Below are 22,909 nucleotides of genomic sequence, written 5' to 3'. Positions count from 1 at the left end.
AATCTAAAGGCGTCATTATCGTGGCATGGCAACGTAACGGTCAACACTTCATAAGTTATGGACCAGCTTAAATTCATGTTTTTGATGACCGATCCCCCGACTGAGCTCTCTCTCTCTCTCTCTCTCTCTCTCTCTCTCTCTCTCTCTCTCTCTCTCTCTCTCTCCAACGTTAACTGAGGACAGGCTTTAACATAACTAAACGTCGTATCTTAACTAAACATCTTATCTACTCACCACCAAAACACCATAATGCTATTTATTACTGTTTTTTTTTTTATCTTGAGATGACATTCATAATCAAATTGTTTTTTGTTTTATCTCCATCCGCCAAGATAAAAGCAAATCTTAAAGATGCCATTATTCAGGCTTTTATTATAAATGTTTATCTGCTTAGTTAACACCGCTCTTTCACAATCCTTTTTTTTGTACTTAGTTTTCAATCTCGCCCTCTATTCATTTTTATTACCTAATTCTCTCTCTCTCTCTCTCTCTCTCTCTCTCTCTCTCTCTCTTGTTACTTAATCGTTTTCAAAAGCATTGAGATTTTTTCGTCCAACCGTTAATATCCATTTTTTTTTTTATAAAGTGAAATTTCAACATTATCAAATATAACAACGCAATGTTTATCCCTAACTTGCTCTGTTCTGTGTAAAGACTGTCTCGCTTATACTAGGCGTCGTCCAGCCCGAGCTGGGCTCTCTAACCACTAGGATCTATTCTCAACATGCAGAGTGAATGTACACCTCAGTTCGAGATTCTGGACAGTACGAGACTGGGAACGGAATTTGTTATTTCGGCCCTGTTATGTTACCGTCATCTGTGACGGTTTGAAAACACTAGTGATGAGCTAAATTGATTATTATTGTTATATTAAGCAAAAATTATCATTATTAAGCAAAAATTATTATTGTTATTATTATTATTATCATATTCAGACGACGAACCTTATTCACTGACTTGAAATTCAAACTTCCAAAGAATAGGGTGTCCATTACCAAGAAGTAAGACGAGGTAAGGGGAAATACATCAAGAAGAGATCCCAGTTATCAAATAAGAAATAAATTAATGGATATAAATGTATTAAAATGCGAGAAGAATAGTATTGTGGTAGTAACGCATTACACCTTCGCTTGAACTTCTAAAAAAGTTCTGAAAAGAAATAATGAATGAGGTCACCTTGGGGGGAATTTCCCCTAGGAATGTATTGATCACATTCTAGTTAACAAAAAAAAAATCACTCTAAATAAATGAAATGAGGGACAATATTCACTATTATTTTACCACGACGTTTATATTCATTACATCATCGTGTACCCTTCTGTCATGAATATTACTGATGTCTCACGTATAATAAATACACCTCCTATGTACTCTCTATTATTTTTCAATATTGCATTATCAATATGGCAATGGCCCGAGGGCATGGTAACATTGCATTCTTCCCGCCTGTAGCCATTGTATATCAGTGTATCATCCTGCCTTCTCCGAGAGGTTGTCTCTCCCTCTACTTGTATATACTACACTTAATTAATGAACCTACTCACAGTGTTTCATCCTCCCTTCAAGAAAAACAGTCACAGGATGTAGTAAGCCCTATTATGGCTCAACAAGGAGCCCCCGCCATGGCGCAGTGATATTTGAGTTTATATATTTCCGCCGGTGGCAGCCTTCAACAGCACAACCTATCCATGAGATCTAGTCAGTTGTGGAGTTTAGCGTCAAATATTACATTATGTAAACAAGAAAACATAACATAACTTACGTTATATCTTGTTTGGGGTCTGGAGATTTAAAAATCTGATCACTAAAACCACAGCCTTCAATTTCACAGAGAATGGACAAATAAAATTGTTTCAAAATCATGAATTTGCATTTAGGTAAAAATAACATTAAATTCACTTCCACTTATAAACTATTTTCCCAGATATTTGAAAACAAACACACAAAGACGGACACAGTTGATTGTGACCACAGTTTCGCAGGCTCAAACTGGCTCTAGGACCACACAAAACTCTGCATGCACCGGTCCGCACTACTAAGAGGCCGCGCTGGGCTTTCCCTCCGCTAGCTTTTGTGTTTGTGTTATAGTATCTTGTTGCTATTACCTGGAATGCACCTTTGGAGGCAGACAATTTTGGAAAGGGGTTGGGGATGACATTCTGACGTATGGTTTTTGTTTTTTGTTTGTTTGTTTGTATGGTGTTTATACGTTGCATGGAACCAGCAGTTACTCACCAACGGCTTTATGTGACTTCCGAACCACGTCGCTAGTAAACTTCTATCACCAGAGATACACATCTCTGAACCCCTCAATGGAATTACCCGGGAATCGAACTCGCGGCCACCGAGGTGGCAGGCCAAGACCAAACCGACCACGCCACTGAGGCGCTTCTGATATATGGTGGAAGGGTGCCAGACCACAAAAGGTTGATAATCACTGATCTAAATCCACGGGTATATACAGGGTGATCAAAAATTCCCTGAGCACCTAATGTTTAATATGACAACTTAAGTGGCAGCAGATCTGTTTTATTATTTTGCTGTTTGATCCTTAATAAAAACGTTATAAATATTTATAAATTACATTTTATTTCATTTCAGACTGTAATTATATAAGGGTTAAGCTGCCACTCCAAGTGTCGTATCATAAAACATTAGGAGCACAGTGACTTTTTGATCACCCTGTAGTGTATACAGACATATTATTATATAGATATATAATTTAGATATATATAGATATATAATATATATATATATAAATAAAAAAAATAAAAACTTCAATGTGTTCCTTTGGACTTGATCCCACTGCTAACTCACTTCCATTTATGAACATTTTCCCGGAAGACATACACACCTACTAAAGACCGTCTGACTATCTGATGATCTACCGGGAATTTAATTCCTCCCACCCAACACAATTTCACTTCGAGTTCCAGAAATTAATTCCCGTCGCAGACCGTATACGTGTGACAATGGCCTCCATCCCCTACGAAAACACTGCATTGTTCTCGCGTTTCCATAGCGACGCCTCCCAGACCTATATATGCTTGTCATTTTCGTTTCGTCCTTGCGGTTTGGACTAATACACGTGTGTGTATATAGATACACACACATATATATATGGCATTATTATTATTATTATTATTATTATTATTATTATTATTATTATTATTATTAATATATCACACCAAAATTATACAGATTCATACAGGGCAATTTCCACATGATGGAATAACCATTTCACGAACAAATATATTATTATATATATATATATAATATATTATATATATATATAATATATATATATATAATATATAATCATATATATATAGATATATATATATATATATATATATAATATATATATAAATATATATATTATATACATATATTATGCATAACTTGATCACGAAGAATATAAAACGTGATACTATTTATAAATAAAGGGTTGTGTTAGACCAAAAGTTCTTGGCTTTCAATTTCCTCCGTGGCATCACCTTTGTTTATATATATAAACGGTCATTTCATCCTGTGGATACCTATTCAACATGTTCAGGTTAATACTGAATTGTACCCTTTGAATGTATGCCTTCTATGCAACAACAACAAAAACATAACAACAATATAATAATAATAATAATAACAACAATAATAATACAATAGACCTGACAATACCCCAAGGCAAAGCAGATTGAAACCGGCATTCTCTGAAATCAAGGTTCTCCTGAAACCTTCGAAGTCACTCAACCCACTGGAGAATTCATTTATTACCTTCGTAGCCAGCAGTGGCACCTAATAGAATACAATTATATAAGGGATCAAGTAAGGACAAGGAGACGTTTCCAATGCCCTCAGGACCCAAGAGCACCTTCGTGAATAATCGTTTGCATTAATCACTCGAGTTGAATGTATCTAGACTTTAGGCCTGTGAGGTCATTCAGCGCTGAAATGGAAATTGACGTTAAATGGTTTGAAAGGTGTAACAGGAAAAACCTCAAAACAGTTGGACGATGAAGCAATTGTTAGGAGAAGGTGGACAGTAAGACGAAGAAAGAGAAATTGAAAAGAGGCGCAGTAAAGGGAACGAAAGTGGTTGTAGCTAGGGGCCGATGGCACGCTGCAAAGAACTTTGAGTAATGCCTACAGTGCACCCCCTCCCCTTACAGGGGGTTTTGCATTCATCAGAGCGGTCATGACTCGCATCTACCAAGGAGGTTGTCGACTGTCTGTCCCAGACCCCCTACTTTTTTTTTTTTTTTTTTTTTTTTTGCATTTTGAGGCTTTGTAGCTTTTATCTCTTAGGAATCCCTAGTTTATCAATCATTCTAAGACTCCTTAGTTTTTACCGATTTACTTTGAGACTAGATTGTTTTTTAATCCATCCCTTACGACTCCCTAGTTCTTATCACTTATTTTTAGCCTCCCTAGAATATTTTTGCGCCTTCGTTCTTTCCTTCTCTTAAGACTCCCTAGTTCTTACCACTTATTTTAAGCCTCCCTAGTTTCTACAGAATTATTCTAAGCCTTCGTTGCTTCCTTCTCTTACGACTCCGTAGTTATTATCTTTTACTCTCACTCCCTAGTTTTTATTGAATTTTATTGAACCGAGACTTCGTTGCTTTCTTCTCTTCAGACTCCCTACTTACTAATCCTATTTCTGAGATTCCCTAGTTTTATTCAGGTTTAAGACTTGCTAGTTTGCATTTCTTCCCTTGAAAGCGACCTAATGTTAATCTCACCCTTATTAAAAGACTCCATACTATTATTTAGTTCTTTCATAAACTCAAGGAGTTTTCATCTCGCTCCTAAAACTGACCTATATTTCAAGAATATTGTATCCATAACTAACAACACTGTATATCTATAAGCAAACAAATTAAGACTGAAGTCAGGGTATTGTTCAGGCAAATATAACAGAACCGAAGACTATTCTACGAATGACCATCAACGCGCACAAGACTGAAATAAAACCATACTCTGAAAATAAGGCCGAACTTCGGTCAACTTTACAAACGAGACCGAAGTAACAATCTAGACTAGAAACAAGAATAAATTCTGACAAGCTTTTGAAACAAGACTTTAAAAAAAAAAAAAACTGCCCCAGAAATAAGCGAAGCATCAGTATGCTTTAAAAAGAGGGCTACGTAAGACCTCCATACTTCGGGGATAAAAAAAAAGAAAAAAAAAAATAGAGCTACGCTCTGCATACTTTTCACAATGAGATCGAAATCCGACATACTTCTGTTATCAGTGCTAATTTGAGTCTTCCATTTAGAAGTTCCTTGTAATACGAGTTGCATACTATTCAAACCCCGAACGAAATCCTACAAACTTCTGTTATCTGTGCTAATTTGAGTCTTCCTTTTTTAAGTTCCTTGTATAACATTGACATACTATTCAAAACGCGCTCGAAATCCGACACACTCCTCTTGGCAGGGCTAAAATTCGTCATCCATACTTTGATGAGTTCTTTGTCATGCTGGGCATGCTGCTTCTGCCGCTGTACCACTCAAGACATCGGCCCATAGAAATGACCAAGATGACTTCCCGCACTCCAACAAAAAAAAATAAAAAATAAAAAACCTGCGGCGAGCGTGACCTGACTCAAATTAGCGATTCGGGCCGGGCGTCTGAAGTTCTAAGGCGTCCTAAGATCTAACGGGATGGATGGAAGCAGGGAGGGAGATCACGTCCACAACCCTGTGTGGAGAAGAATGACGTCGGAAGAATGGGAATGGACCCACTGACTTGGCCTGTTGTGTGTTATTGGCCTCAATAGAAGCGTATCAGAATAACGACGAAGGGATAAAAGTAAGTAGAAAAGTGTTAGAGTTATACCAGAGTAAAAGTAACTGACACAGCGAAGTGTCAGAATCATACCGGAGTAAAAGTAACTGACATAGAGAAGTGTCAGAATCATACCGGAGTAAAAGTAACTAACGTAGCGAAGTGTCGATACACAGTAAACACAAACTAACATAGCGAAGTGTCAGAATCATAACGGAGAAAACATAAACTGATGTAGCGAAGTGTCAGAATCATTACGGAGTAAAAGTAACTAACGCAGTGAAGTGTCAGAATCATACCGGAGTAAAAGTGACTGACGTAACAAAGTGTCAGAATCATACCGAAGTAAAAGTAACTAACGTAGCGAAGTGTCAGATTCATAACAGAGTAAACATAACTGATGTAGCGAAGTGTCAGAATCATTACGGAGTAAAAGTAACTAACGCAGCGAAGTGTCAGAATCATACCGGAGTAAAAGTAACTAACGTAGCGAAGTGTCAGAATCATACCGGAGTAAAAGTGACTAACGTAGCGAAGTGTCAGAATCATACCGGAGTAAAAGTGACTAACGTAGCGAAGTGTCAGAATCATACCGGAGTAAAAGTGACTAACGTAGCGAAGTGTCAGAATCATAACCGGAGTAAAAGTGACTAAGTAGCGAAGTGTCACAATCATACCGGAATTATAATAAATGATAATAATATATTCCTAATTCTGGTAGCATCTTGTTGTTTTTTGTTATAATAATAATAATAATAATAATAATAAGTTTTGTAAAGGTACAGAAGTGGTAAATCAACATAACACATTCCTTTACATCTCTTATCAACTACAGATAACCTCAACATTAAGCAAGCCTTAGACATGCAATCCAAGCGTGGTATGCAAATTGATCTTGCTCTTTTAAATATTGAAAGCTACATAAAGGACCCAATTCCATTAACTGTCTACACTACTAATGGAGAGAGAGAGAGAGAGAGAGAGAGAGAGAGAGAGAGAGAGAGAGAGAGAGAGAGAGAGAGAAACTTTTTTACAAGGTATCAATTAAAGAGAAATAAAAAAAAAATTGCGTGAGAACACAATTCGAGACCAATTTCAATGGTGCACGAAACCTCTTACCTGCCCCATAGACTCTCTCTCTCTCTCTCTCTCTCTCTCTCTCTCTCTCTCTCTCTCTCTCTCTCTCTCTCTCTCTCTCTTCCACAGGACTGGAGGGAGGAATGAACCAAGGAGATACTGTTTATATTAGAAACCTACCACCAGCCGTATACAATGCCTTTCCACATTCAAACAACTACAACGGGTTACCATAGAAATATAACGATATTCCAAATAACTACTCGCGTGCAGAAAATTAGAAGCATAAAGAGGCCGTTTTATGCCAAACTGCACCAATCAATGCCACTTGTAGTCGTCTTCTACTGGATTCCATTAAAACGCCCTCTACTGGACAAGCTAAAGAAAGTCAGCGGTCTGGTTCCTTTAAAAATGCATTACCAAGCACACTTTATTGCAAAGCAAGATACTTCACTATTGTAGCGTTGAACCCAAAGACAAAAAATCGTCAAGAATATGAAGTTCTTTTGACAGGCAAACCCGTGTATATGTAACTTTTTTTTTTTTTTTTTTGCAGGGGAATCGTTACTATGGTACCTTCAAGACAACCACAAACATGGCATTTATCATAATCCCTTTGATAAAAAAAAAAATTAGCATTCCTCTTTAAGTACACATAAAAATGACTAATAGTTAATGACTGTACAAACAAAGCAATCTCGCCATAAGGAACGAGCCTTACAAAGTGGTAGTTCAAGTCCTGATGTATGCTCATCCGCATTAGCTCCAAAGCGACATTCATACAAAAGTGTGGCTTGAAGAACTATAGTTCAAATATTCAAAAAGTAAAATTACATCCGCAGTTAAGCGAAAAAAAAATCAAAGTTGTAAATGTACATAAAACTGCTATATGTAAATTGTCTTTAATATGCGTGACCCTCAAACATTCTAAGAAATACATACCATCAAGGGAAGTAAAAAAAAATATATATATGTATAAGATCATCAGTCATCCAGTGCGCGCCTTTAACAATAACCTCCGGACCCAATAACCTTCCGCTGGTGATGATAACTGTTGTAATGGAACTAGAGATACTCAAGGACCAGTTTACAAACAACTTTTTTCTTCTTTTTTTTTTGTATGGTGTTTTTACGTTGGATGGAACCAGTGGTTATTCAGCAACGGGACCAACGGCTTTACGTGACTTCCGAACCACGTCGAGAGTGAATTTCTATCACCAGAATTACATATTTCACACTCCTCAGTGGAATGTCCGAGAATCGAACTCGCGGCCACCGAGATAGCACGCCAACACCATACCGACCACGCCACTGAGGCGCTTAGCTTACAAACAGGTCTCGAGGGTTATAAAAGTAAATAGAAGACACAGGGGACAGAAAAAAAAAAATTTCGCCACAAAATAATGTCACCAGAGGATTAAGTAGCACACAAGACGAGGCCAGAGTTCGCGTATGCTGACAGCACCTAGATAAACAGGCCTGAGTGGGCAAGAGCACAAAGGTACAGTGAGAAAGCACTCTCCAGGGTCACTCACACGCACCACTACATGGTTTTGAAGAAAATAAGAGTTGTCGCGTGAATTGATTTATCGATTCGCCTGGCGTCGCCACGCGGTGAAAACCAGACATCCATTGAGTTAAAGACTTGGAAGAAGCACGCGCAAACGTCAGCGCTTCCAACCCTGATGATGCGTAGGACTCAAGAAAAGGTATACTTCCTTCCTTTGAGATGGCGACCACGTTTGTCAAAAAAATTCCATTTACAATGCAATAGTATGTCTCTTACTTGTTCCCTGACCTTAAATAAACTTTGAATATACCAAAATTAGCAAAATTCGTCGAACAGTCACACAGGTTAATTCGAGACAAGACAAATGTCACTGTAACATTTTGAAGTAGACGGAGTAGGCAAGACATCACTGCCTTATAATCGGTCTAACAGGATTCCAAGCACGAAGAATACATAAAAGACTACGTAGCTGAACCTCTCAATGTCTTAACCTAACTTATCTAACTCATCTAAAACATGCACTTCATTGTAAAGGAAAAAAAAAAAAAAAAACACTAGTAACTGGACACTGACGTAGTACTGTGTCCCCTAAGGAAAGAGAGACCGCAACTTGGGTTGGAGACACTTTGGGAAATCAACTAAGCTGTATTGTTTTATACAAGATGCCTTCCTATACAATTGGTACATAGCTGGGTGGAGGGGACGTGGTATTTGATAATGCAATACGCGTCGATTTACTTCGGTTCTAATACGATATCCGCTATCATCAATACTCATGGAGAAGATGGTGGATAATAGAGCACTTAAAAGTTGGGTTGAATACAGAATTTACGCCAAAGACCAATCACTCGGACCTATGAGGTCATTCAGCGCTGAAATGAAATTGACAGCGAGAGGTTTGAAAGGTGTAACAGAAGGAAAACCTCAAAGCAGTTCCACTACGAATCAAGTGTTGAGTGAGGGTAGAAAGTAGGATGAAGAAAAAGAATATGAAAGGAGGTATAGTAAAACGAACGAAACTGGTTGTAGCTAGGGGCCGAGGGCACTCTGCAAAGACCTTAAGTAATGCCTAAAGTGCACCGCATGAGGTCCATGACGGCACTCACCACTAACGTGGAGGGCACTTAAGGGAAATAGGGTTGAAAGGGTAAGACCGCATGAAGTAAAAGTGAAGGTGTCGACATACTGTTGATGAACATTCTGTAGGGGACCCGACGGCACAACAAATAGAGAAGACATATCAAGGTGATGGTACAATAAACATAAAAGCAAACCGATATTGACCTGTGCATAATTTAAAGAACAACGGGCAATAAAATGTGATGTGGAAGCCGATATATCAGCGCTCATTCCATTAATGATTTCTAGAAGTGTCACTTACTCCACACGCAAAGCAAACTGTACATACATACATACATACATACATACATACATACACACACACATATATATATATATATATATATATATATATATATATATATATATATAAATATACTAAATACAAATACCAGAACAATTTATGTTGATCATAAGAGCTGATGTATTGTACCTACCCACCATCCTAGGTTAGATCTGGAGAGTAACTGAAAGGGTGACCATTACGAAAATGCCATAAGCTGCAAGAATAGACGAGTATGCCCTATACAAACGGGAGACGAAGCCCTATGGAGCTTAAGCACACTCTCGCCCTGGGAAGGAGGTTCGACGCACTGCTGATGATCTTTCATACCGGTTAAGTTTTGGAATGTGGTCATGAATGTCAGGGAAAATGGCTTATGTTGACTGCCTGTGAGTTGACATAAACAAGACAAAGAGGAGAGCAAAAGACCACAAAATAAAAAGGAAATACTAAAATCTTCTGAGGTTAACTAGTGAATTAAATCCCAAGCATAATAACAGAGGACAAGAGACAAAGGTTGAATGCGGTGAGATGAAATATAATAAAAATAAAGACAAAATGGAAGGAAAATGCCTAAAAAAAAAAAAAAAAAAAAAAAAAAAACAAAGACTAAACCGAATGAAGAAGCCTAAGCCTGCATTTGGCACCCGCCTTAATTACTTCTAAACGAGAAATTGGAGCTATTTCTCGGAAAAACCAAACAGATTCGAGAAATTGGCACGAGAAATTGGGAGAATTTTTCGGATAAAAAAATCGATAAATTGGAATAAATTCTGAAAAAAAAAATTCAAGAAATTGGGGTAACGAGAGAGAGAGGAGAGAGAGATTTTCGAGAGAGAGAGAGAGACGAGGAGAGAGAGAGAGAGAGAAAACAGATTCAAGAAATTGGAATAATATCCTGAAAAGAAAATCGAGAAACGGTAATTTCTCAAAATATCAAACATTCGAGAAATTAGTGTAGTAATTTCTCGAACAAAACATTCGGGATATTTCCCTCCAAAAAAAAAAAAAAAGTAATTTCTCGAGATTCTCGAAAAATCAATTTCGAAAGAAATTTCTCGAAAAACCAAACAGGTTGGAGACATTAACACACACACACTCAAACAACTCGAGAAACTGGAGTAACTTCTCAAAGAAATCAAGCAGTTTCTAACTTTGTAGCAACAAAACGTCTTGACAACACGACAGCAACTTGCACTGCTGCAATACACGGCACAGTAAAAGCAATCGATACGATGTAGACAGACGAGGACTCTTCAATCCCCAAGTCGGGATTGCAGTGCAACGCCGATGAAATCCCCGCCCTGTTAATTAATAAAATTACGGCCAATTTTCGGGATTTCGTTCTGATCGGTTCTCAAGGCGAGAGAGACGATTAGTACAGCCATTTCATTCTAATCCTCAATTTAGAGGATCAGTCTGTCCTTGATTCCCTCTCATTCTTCTGTAGAGACTTTCGAAGCAACAGGAAATTTAAAAAAAGCAATTATAAGGTCAAATTTGCTTCTACCCGGGACTAAGAGAGCAGCAAAACTGAGTATAACACAGGAGAAATTGAATGATTTGATCTGATTTGATTTATATAGATTTTTGGTATTATGCCAAGCACTGGGGCAACTAAGGCCATTTAGCGCTGAAACGGAAATTGACAGTAAAAGGTTTGATAAGTGTTACAGGAGGAAAACCTCAAAGCAGTTGCACTACGAAACAACTGTTAAGGGAGGGTGGACAGTATGATGGCAGCAAAGAGAATATGAACGGGGGCACAGTAAAGGGAATGAAAGCAGTTGCAGCTAGGGGGCCGAAGGGACACTGCAAAGAACTTAAAGTAATGCCTACATTGAACCCAGGAGAAATGCCTATAGAAACAGCACGTCGACTACAGGCCCACAACAGATGCTGGTGGTGCCAAGGTATGTTCCTTGGCAAAGGGGCTCTCTCTACTGAATGTTGCTTAGCTCACCAAGACGTTTTCAAGCAAGAGATTCAAGTCAGCGCCGCAAGGAATTCCAAGCGTCGCTAACTGATTTAGGATCCACTCACCGCCACTCAAGAATTTCCTCACAGGCGCCGCTGGATCAAGCTAAGCAAATTAGGATCGTTTTCACATGAGATGTTCTTTGTTCTTTATAAAATTCGTATATGTACCGACTCGTATAGCTGCCTGTTTTGTTGGACCTTGGTAACTCCAGTTATTTTCTTTCTTTCTTTTAATAAGGCTTTGATGATGACGGTGCTGAAGTCTAGTGCATTTATTAACTAGGTTATGTTAGCCATTTTCAGAGGTCAGATAACCCCAATTACTAACCCAAGTCATTTTATAGAAACCTCATACATTCCGGCGCCCTGCTATTTGTGAAAGTAACAGTCTTATAGTGGAAGTGATTTTATAAATGCGCTTAATACCACGAGGCTTGCAACTTCCACGGAATGGATGATAAATTCTAGCATAATGATGGTAATTGAAAATTTCACAAGTCACGAGTGACTTACATTTTCTTAAAATACACATCAACTGATAAAGGCTAGTATAAGGATAGTATAGTAACGAAGTAATTAACAAAATTTCACAAGTAACGAGTGACTGACTTACATTTTCTTAAATTGCGTAACAACTGGAGACCCTATACAGCAGGGACGGCCAGACTTTTGGACTCGGAGATCTACTCTGAAGACTGAAAATCTACCAGACTACGCAATCACATATTATTAAGTGGGGGGAAAATTTCAAATAGCGCCATAGTACGACAAAACATGAGTACAATTGCCTTTATATATATATATATATATATATATATATATATATATATATATATATATATATATATATATATACGCAACTGTAGGACACACACAAAATGACCTCCTGTGTGTGTCGACAGCAAGATGGCTCCTCATACTAAACGACGACAATTAAAATCACTTAAGACTTAGAAAAAGGTTTGGGAAGACGTCCCGAACAGAGCCATCGAGAATTTTCCTCTCTTACTCGTTTTGTTTGTTTGTTTGTTTGTTTGAGTGGTGATTTTACGATGCATGGAACCTGTGGTTATTCAGCAACGGGACCAACGGCTTCACGTGACTTCCGAACCACGTCGAGAGTGAACTTCTATCACCAGAAATGCACATCACTAACCCCCTCGGTGGAATGCCCGAGAATCGAACTCGCGGCCATCGAGGTGGCCGGTCAAGACCATACCGATCACGCCACTGAGGCGCTCTCTTGCTTGTCGCATGTTCGGAAAAAAAAAAATCCTCTAACAGAATGGAATGGAATATGAAATTTAAGGCCAAATGCCAAGCGCCAGAACCTCAGAAGTCATTCAGCGCTGACAGGGAAACTGAGAATAAAGAGTTAAGTGTATCTTGGTTGAAATAGACCACTGAGCTGATTAACAGCTTTCCAAGGGCTGGCCCGAAGGATTATAGATATTTTTACGTGGCTAGGAACCAATTGATTAGCTAACAACGGGACCTACAGTTTACTGTGGGATCCGAACCACATTAAATCGAGAAATTAATTTCTAATCACCAAAACAAATCCTCCCGATTCCACGTTGGCAGAGCGGGGAATCGAACTCGGGACCACCGAATCGGTAGGCGAGCACGTAAACCACTCGTCCAACGAGGAACTGCGGGTAAAAATGTTTCAAAACGTGTAATTGGAAGTTGTCCGGAGAGGGTGGGAAGCAAGATGGAAGAAGGATGCTATTAACGGAGGTAGAGTGAAAGAAATGAACGTGGCTGCCGCTAAGGGCCGAAGGGATATATTGCAAAGAATCTAAAATAATGTATACCTATACAGCGCACCGAGTGAGGTGTAATGACGGTACTATACTCCCCTACGGAAATCTTCCTCTTAAAATTTAGGATTCCGGTGCAAAAAGCAATGAGACACGAAGCAGACTGAGGAGCCAGCTGACAATAAATATTGATCTTGAAATATATCCGTCTCCTTAACAGGAATGGTTTCGATTTACAGATCCAGAACCTACGAGCTGTGAAGATCATTTTAATGCACGGTGGCTGCACTTCACGCAGAATAATCTAGAGAAGGTTAGGGAACCTTCTGCAATACCGCATTGAATCCCCAAAATGTCGTGTGACAGAACAAATGAAATACTACGCCTAATTGACTCTCAGCCAGTGTACTTTTGCATGGTGTTTCGACGGTGCATGGAACCAGTGGTTATTCGGCAACGAGACCAACGGCTTGACGTGACTTCCGAACCACGTCGAGAGTGAACTTCTATTCACCAGAAATACACATCTCTCACCCCTCAGTGGAATGTCCAAGAATCGAACTCGCGGCCACCGAGGTAGTGCGCCAACACCATACCGACCACGCCACTGAGGTATTCAGCCAGTGTAGTTCCCTGAAATGCGTACTGCGCCCGTCCTGGTCGTTTAGGTAGCTTCATTATTTACGAAATCTCGTATGGACTGATTTAAGCTCATTTCGAAATTAATACCTCAACACTTTCTTCGAGAGAAGTTTTCTTCAACGAAGAAGTTACTTCCATATCATGGAAGTTTAACGGTTCAAAATGCGTCATTAAACGGTACCACCACCCTTACTAAGGACCAGTCTTGCTTTCCCATTGAACGTACCATTTCGTATAATAAGCTTGGTCTCATATTTTACCGTATTTCTTACCATATATATATATATATATATATATAATATATATCTATTATATATATATATATATATATTACACACATATGAATAATTATCACATCACCGTGATTCATATAAATTATTCGAGCTACAAATGTTCTTTAATATCTAATTCGCTCTACCTCGGAATTAATATATTTTCATTTATGTAAACCGAAGGGGAATTTATTAGTTGATAATAATTCGTCCTCTAATTATATATATATATATATATATATATATATATATATAATATATATATATATTACACAAAAGTTTGAAACTGTCTGAATCTGTGACAAAATGTGACGAAGTGTCACAATCTCGCGGTTTTATGTACATTGTACTTCATTTCCATCCCCACTCGCATTTCAACCAAAAGAAAACATTCTTTCTGTCGAGTCCTCTCTCCGACACGTCACACAAATTCGGACTTTAAAAAAAGAAAAGGGGGGTGGGAGGGGGGCCAACTCCTCTTCGTTTTTTAGCACCGTCTGGTACCGAAACAATCACCTTGCCAAAACCTGACGAGCTATGATTCTGTGATCTGTGTTTGATGATAACACTCTCTCTCTCTCTCTCTCTCTCCCTGCGCCTGAGGACGTCCAGTTTTTCTTTCCAGCCATTTTGATCTCTGGTTTTAATGCTTCTTTGTGGTTTCCTCTGACGATACCACTACAGCCGCACTAGTTATTTACTTCCTTAAATCAAAATGGTTACATGCCACTGAGGGGATCAAACAGCTGGCTTTACATCAAACGTCACTGGGCCCTGTCTTCCGGATTAAGAAAAATCAGATTATGAAAAATCAGGTTAAGAAAAATCAGATGAAGAAAAATCTAAGCCTGCAATAGGAGGGTACGAAGTAGACACTTGCTACCTCATCCCTTGAGTCAAGCGTACACAGAAGTTTTTTTTTTTTTTTTTTTGCATGGTGCTTTTACGTTGCATGGAACCAGTGGTTATTCAGCAACGGGACCAACGGCTTTACGTGACTTCCGAACCACGTCGAGAGTGAACTTCCATCACCAGAAATACACATCTCTCACTCCTCAATGGAATGGCCGAGAATCGAACCCGCGACCACCGAGGTGGGACGCTAATACCATACCAACCACTGCCGCTGAGGCGCTCACACACAGAAGGAATGTTCCTGCCTCCTAGAGACACGCCCTTTTCAAGGGGAAAAGTGCAGATGAAGTATTGCACAGTTTCACCTTGTTATGAAGAAAGCCAACCGTTCCGCTTCTGAGGCGTTGAACGCCAAACCAAGCCGCACTCTGACCTGCACACTTACTGCCATTGAACATACACACACCACCGCATTTTCATACATTTTTCTCTATTTGTGTATATATGAATGAATTTTCTTATTAATAAGTGAGATATCTTCTTACTTCATCCTAATGAGCGCCATATTCTTTGCAAGATTGAATTTCAAGTCGATGGCCCCTGTGGGCTTGTTCCATATGAATACGGTTCATCTTCTGTATATAATAATAATAATAATAATAATAATAATAATAATAATAATAATAATAATAATAAGCACACTACCCTATACAAGTGCTACAATAAAACATACACACTGCTCTATACAGGTACACTGCAGTTACAAATGCAGTCTCCGTGAAAAATCGGTTTGGTGAACCTTTATCAGTTACGACTTGACTTTCTCATTACGAAAGGATCAGATGACGCTGAACGAGCTACTCTACTCTCGACTTCTGAACAGTGATATTCGTAGTTGGTATACAAGCAACCCTACAAAGCTTCACCATACGGCAGACATGATTAAAATCAAGGAGAAACTCCTTACAGGGTCTTTTTGCTAAGTAGTATTTTGAAACATAACAAATTCCTTTCACTTATCAATATGCTGGGATAAGGAAGCAACAATTATACTATATCCGTTTAAGTAGTCTAGGTTCAGATATACACAAAGCAATTGACTATTCAATAAATTCTGTAAAATAAACATGAATTCACCCACTGACGCAGTAACTACTACTAGACAGAAAGGCTAAAATTAATTTCACCTTTCGATGACCATAATCATAAAATGGTTCTTTTTGGGCAAACCTACTGTGTAAACAAAATTTGAAAAGTACAATCAGAATGCATACCTTTGCCAAACAGATTAGCACAGTTATCCATAATGTATCTGTCTACCTCATTCACCATACAAAAAGTAATTAGTACATTTACCGTAAAATTTAAGTTCTTCCACACACAGCAGGACTGCGTCATTTCTGGACTTATATATCAATCAATAATACACGTCAACTTCGCGTGCATTTTATTCGATTAACATTCATCACATCCACATCAAATTCCAAACACCTGTGCAACCTTTAAATAACTGAAAAACGAGCGCCTGCCTTTCCTGTGGGCCTAATTCTGCTCACATAGAAACACTGACCCAATTTCTAAACACCCTTGGTGGAGGTGTAAGCAAACAAAGGGCCTTAATCCTGCTGTTTATGACGATACACGAAAAAGGTCCTGGCTTTGAAAGTGCTAAGGCTGCTATTAGCTTTTTTTTTTTTATTCTTTTTTACACTGCCATCCACTGACTTGACACCATTATCTTTATAAGAGCTGGAAGCAGTACCATGAGTGTTCATGGGACTGTTCTCAATTATGATAAGATTCAGCTTTCAATTGACAATTGACAGCCTTTAAAAAGAAAAAAAAAATCTTCAATAAAAGGAAGGGGGGGAGTGATAAACTGTTAAGCCATCGAGAATACTACATACCAGAGCCAACAATACAAAGTCTGGGAGTTAAAAGAATAAGACAATAAGCAAAAAGAAATACAATTCACAATTAACATCCCATGACCATAAACCACCTCTCTCTCTCTCTCTCTCTTTATATATATATAGATATATATATATTATTATATATATATATATATATAGATATATATATATATATATTGAGGCCGATACCCGGGGCAAAAGGATTAAACTGGCACAATGGAAATAATTGTAACAATAAGCGACGAATACCTTTCTTAAGCAGCAGCAGGTAAGTAGGTAGGTTTCACGATTAAAAAGTAACAGAGTTCGCCAAACTTGATCGCGCATTACCCAACCAACACCTGCAATTTCTCTAGACAGAGTTCCAGAGGTTACAAAGAGCAGCACTTTTCCCAAGGTGACAATGTCGGAAATAGACTTACTTGAGCGGTAGATACTACACACACACACAGCGAGAAAGAAACATTAGTGATCGTCTTTCATTAACCACCCTATCTAAAACGCCGTCAATCAACGTCACAAGCTGGAATTAAACTGCCTTTACTCTCTCTCTCTCTCATACATTCAAAAGTGAAAAATACAAGACGACAAGCCCGGTTCCTAAGGACGTTACGTCCACACCAAACCTTCTAACAACATTATATACCTCCATTCTGCACACTTGTATTAAGGCCAAAGTTTATAAGAGGCTCATTGCGAGTTCATTACCCTTTATTAGCCTAATGTCCCTAATAATGTATGGAAAAAATGCGTTTCGTAATATACAGATGAGAGAGAGAGAGAGAGAGAGAGAGAGAGAGAGAGAGAGAGAGAGAGAGAGCTCAAACCTTGGTTTCGTAACAGATTGGCAATCCTCTAATTGCCGAAACCAATTTGCATACAAATTACTCTCAGGGGAACCACTTTGCACTAAAAAAAAAAACATGAAACTTTACAACCTGTCTAATGTTGATTGGTTTCCCTTTCGAAGTTCCAAAATGCTAAACGCTAAACACCAAGTCAAACCACTATACCCGAAGGTATTGCAGTGATAAAACCGACCTCCTTATCAGAGGGCTTATCTCAAAAGTGTTCGGTATCTTGAAACATTTCCACTACAGTTATGGCAACAGGAGTATCCGAGTTTCCCTTATAAACCAGTAGGGGCCAGAAACATTTATGGGAGGAGGCGGCCAAGGTTACTGTAGCGAAAGAAGTGGGAGGGGAGAATGGGAGGGGAGGAGAATGGAAGAAGAGGAGGAGACGGACCATGAGAATCTGATAAACAATATTTCATCGTCTTACCTCGCCTCAATCACACGCGTACGTTCGAAGATCACAGAGCTTTACAATCCAACACCATCCATAGGCGCCTAAGGAATGACAATGAAACACAATTCACAGTTTCTTTTTTACGAGCACTGGAACGCAGCCGATGGGACGGAAAACTTATAACGCACTATTCTACACACTCCACAAAACTACTCCTCCTCCTCGTGTCCTTCATCCGCACTCTCTACCAAGTTCGTTTTGAAAAGTCTACGACTGGCAACTGCAACATCGCTGACGGCCGACGAGCACAACACTGGACTGACTGGTGTTTGCTGGTCGCGCTACACTAAGGTAGTGTTGCTGAACTTGCTCTGCTGCTCTTGCTAGCCTGCTACAGCTTCAACCATCGTCAACACCATCACCACCGCCTCCACTGTATGGCTTAGCGAGAGGGGAGGGTGGGGGGTGAGTGAGGGGGGGAAGGCGTACGTCACTCGTCAAATACTCTTCCCCCATCAATGAATCTCCACTTCGTACCCACCAACACCCGCCCGCAAAGCCGACCACCGCCACTTCAGGCGCTATCAGTTCCCACTGCCTAATAATAAAAAAAAAAGGATGATACCACGCTTTGTCATCATGTCAAACATACTAACGACTATACAAAGACGCTAAGATAATTCAATCGGGCCGCCACTCACCAACGGGTGGGGAGAAAATATCTGGAATTGCCGACTCTACGTTCGGTCCAGGGGGGAGGGGGAGATTGAGACATACTTCTATTACACGTGGCAGGTCAACATGGCAGTCCCACTGGGAAATACTTGCTAAGTTTTCAGTAAATAAATGCGGGAAATAACCAGCAATATCCCGTTAACACGGACTTAATCAAATAAGAATAACCGGGGTGCAAGAACGATTCATTTTGGGAAAAGCGTGAAGCAGGCGGAGGAGGCATCATTCCCCTAACAACGTGAGACTTGCATCGTCATTCCACATGTATCGTCATACTTTTTTTCCCCTCCTTTCCTTCACTGGCCGCCAACACCAACGAAGACGTCTTGCTGGGCACACGAGGGATATTATCGCCTCTTTTTTTATTAGCATATGAGCGCTTAAAGCTTAAAACAGTTACGGTTATACGTTTAGGCAATACACGGTTTCGCGAAGGCCAGCTGATCTATGACGCAGCAGTTTTGGTGGAGGGAAGGAAGGGGGGAGGGTTGTATTTACATACCTTCAAAGCAAGCTAGGTAGAGGGAGGGAGTAGTCAAGGCCGTACTCGTGCGCTCAACCCGGGGGGGGAGACAAAATGCACATTAATTTTTCTTTAACATTGACAACGATTAAAGACAAATTAACAACTGCGCAACGATATCAGGAAAAAAAAAGAAAGAAACTCGGGAATGGCACAGCATGACCAGGGTGACAAAGTTGATGTTAACAGAAAAGTTTACAGTGTGTGTGTGTGTGTGTGATGAGCATATACTACTACTTGGCCTGCGTCAGCGATACTTCCTTCACCTTACAAACAGAAATTCTCAGAAGTAAATATTTTACATACCTACCTGTATATTTACCATGCCAACTAGTCATTTACGCAGACATCAACAGTAACAACTGAATCCCTTTCAAATGCTCTCTCTCTCTCTCTCTCGTGTGTGTGTGTGTGTGTGTTGTTACATATATCTTTAGACACTAAGGAAGCAGTCTAAACAATTATTTCAGACCACAACCCTTCAATGATATCAGAATTCAAGAACTTTGCCCTTGGCAAAACTGCTATTTCCAAGAACAGAATATTTCCCCATGAATGAATAATAATATTAGTCATACGCTGGAGCTCACAGAAACTGTTAAAGACAAATTGCAAGGCAAAATGAAACTTGACTTTTACACCTCAGACAAAATTATCTACTACTTTCGGTAAGTTACAATACACAATCTCGGGTCATTCGTATACGATCTTAGTTTTAGAAGGTCCTCCAGTCGGCCGTCTTTTGGTCCATCACTTGTCACCAAGCTTTTTCTTTATTAACCAACAGTCCAGCACTTCCTAACGGTACATAAATGTCTTCAACAAAAGCCTTCCCACCCTAAAAAAAAGAAAAAAAAAATTCTTCTCCGAGACAGAAAGAGGAAACGAAGGAACATCCAAAGCTTGAGAAAATGGTCATCGTGATAAACGTCTCAAAGCCTTTAACCCAACAATGGTTTTGCGTACTGTAGACTATTTTTAAAGGGAGCTTGTTGACTCTTCTTTACGGGAAGGTCAGCCAGATAGAATTCAGTGCCCTTACCCTTTACCAGTTTAAAGAAAAATACAAAAAACTAAAGCCTCTGAAAAAGAGGTAAAAGATCTAATTCACGTACCTTTCCCACTACATCTGGAACTCATGATTTTTTTAATATACAAAAAAAATGAGATGGGTAATTTACATACCATTACCTGTCCTAAACATCACAAAACAAACACAAACACAGAACGGAAGATGTAACACAAGCAGATGCTGGAGATGAATAATTGTTAACTTGGAAACGGTAAAGCACTGAAAAATGCTTGAGTTTGGACATAACATTTATATATAAAACAGAATGACATCAAATGAATGGGAGAAAAGAAGAGACAATTATACAGAATCAGCATTGGAAACAGACTTCATTAAGAGACTGGATCTCCATACAAATACTCTCAAGATCAAATTACAACTGAGTGCTGAATAGTGCTGTTGACAACTAGGACTATTACAGATGAGGCAATCATTAAGGAATAACGGTAGGGAGAAGATTATATATGTTGAGTATAATCATCAGCATTAACAAGAACATGCATAGAACATGTGCACTACAGTCTGTAATAAAACGACAAAAGGAACACTTTCAGCTATAAACTAGATAAACAATGGCTAGAAAATAAGGTTACGAAAACTAATGCAACCTTATGTATGACGTTTGTCCAGCATAGCTATAAAACGACACTGTGAATATTTCCAATATGTATTATCAAAATCATCAACTAAATGACCTCTCAACCCTTGCAAGAAAGATAGCCAAACGTCAGTAAGATAAGAAAGCAGGCTCCTGTTGGATCATGCCTTGCATAAAATACACCACTAGTCTGCAAAAGTTGAATTCAAGGCTGTATTTATAAGCAGTTTTCTGTTAACTCAGAGTTCAGTTCATCAGATAATCACTGTATTTAGCTAGTTCACAGGAGATTATCTCAGTCCCAAGAAGAAACATTCCATGATTACATGAACAGAATACTATAGCTATATTCCAGTGGATTCTAACCAGCCAGAACAATTAAGGTTGTAGGTATTCACCTCTCAGAGCTGGGGTGCCATGCTAAGATAATAACATCTTTTCTCTATAGTGCAACATTCACCATCATAACCACTGATATCTGAGAGGTAGATATCTTCCTCTAAGCAACCAGCAAACTCATCAAGGTAGCAGCATTGTGACCCTACAACAATGTCACAACACTCAACTGATCACGGTTTGATGTTGAAAGCCTTCACCTCCTGAATGATACAAGACAGTTCTTTGTGAGACTCCATGCTAGTATTTGTGGTATCCAACCTCAGAGTAACTTCAAGGGAGTCTCCAGGTCTCCACCCCTTTTTATCCCAGTATAGGCAGTCCCCAGGTTACGACTGTCTCGGCTTACGACGTTCCGAGGTTACGACGCTTTTCAATTATATTCATCAGACATTCTTTCCAGGGTTACGACGCATGTTCCAGGGTTACGACGCCTACAACGCTCATCTGGCAGATGAAATATGACACCAAAAATACAAAATAATCAATATTTGAAGGTTTTCTTGATGAAAAATGCCATAAGAATGCAATTTACATAGTTTTCAATGCACCCAAAGCATTAAAAGTAAGGTTTTCTTAGGATTTTTGATGATGTTCCGGCTTACGACGATTTTCAGCTTACGACGCATCTCAAGAACGGAACCCCCGTCGTACCCCGGGAACTGCCTGTAGTAGTATGCTCATCATAACACTCCTTGGTTATATGCCTGACTATCACCTCCAAGTCTCCGTAAACACTGACTGTCACTTTACATCAAGGAAATCAAATGAGGCCTTTCAGGCGGAAATATCTCAAAATGTTTTCATCACAAGCAACAATGTCTGTGTTCTCAGTCTTGGAAAGACAAAGCCCAGAGTACTGGTACAATGCATCAATTTCAAGACTTCTATGAATAAAGGCTGGCATGTCCTCTTTTAAAGTTGCAAAGAATAGTCTATCATGCCATTGCAAAGAATGGTTTATTGTGCCATCTCTCTTTACTTCAGATGAGGATGAGAGAATACTATTCTTCAACCTTTCCTGCTTCCTGTAATATGTAATTTTCTGTGGCTGACCTTCATGCCATTAAGAGAGACTTCCATAAGATTTTTCTTTAATAAAAAAAAGTGTATTCATGGGGATGAATAAAGAT

General features: G+C 39.1%; 1 protein-coding gene across 4 annotated transcripts in view; it reads right to left on the bottom strand.

The window, feature by feature from the left end:
• The window catches only part of LOC135224338 (uncharacterized), a 227,642-nt gene that overhangs the window by 186,976 nt on the left and 17,757 nt on the right, over positions 1–22,909 (bottom strand). The window contains exon 1 of one of the 4 annotated variants that reach the window (XM_064263244.1): positions 18,486–18,869. The exons of the other annotated variants lie outside the window; for them this stretch is intronic. The gene's annotated coding sequence lies outside the window, so the exon portion shown is untranslated. Of the gene's footprint in view, positions 1–18,485; positions 18,870–22,909 lie in introns of those variants that run through there. 4 annotated transcript variants of the gene reach the window in all.

Source organism: Macrobrachium nipponense, chromosome 12 (assembly GCF_015104395.2).
Source record: "Macrobrachium nipponense isolate FS-2020 chromosome 12, ASM1510439v2, whole genome shotgun sequence".
NCBI lineage: Eukaryota > Metazoa > Arthropoda > Malacostraca > Decapoda > Palaemonidae > Macrobrachium > Macrobrachium nipponense.
The sequence above is the reverse complement of the archived record's forward strand: the minus strand, read 5'-3'. Positions and strand labels throughout refer to the sequence as shown.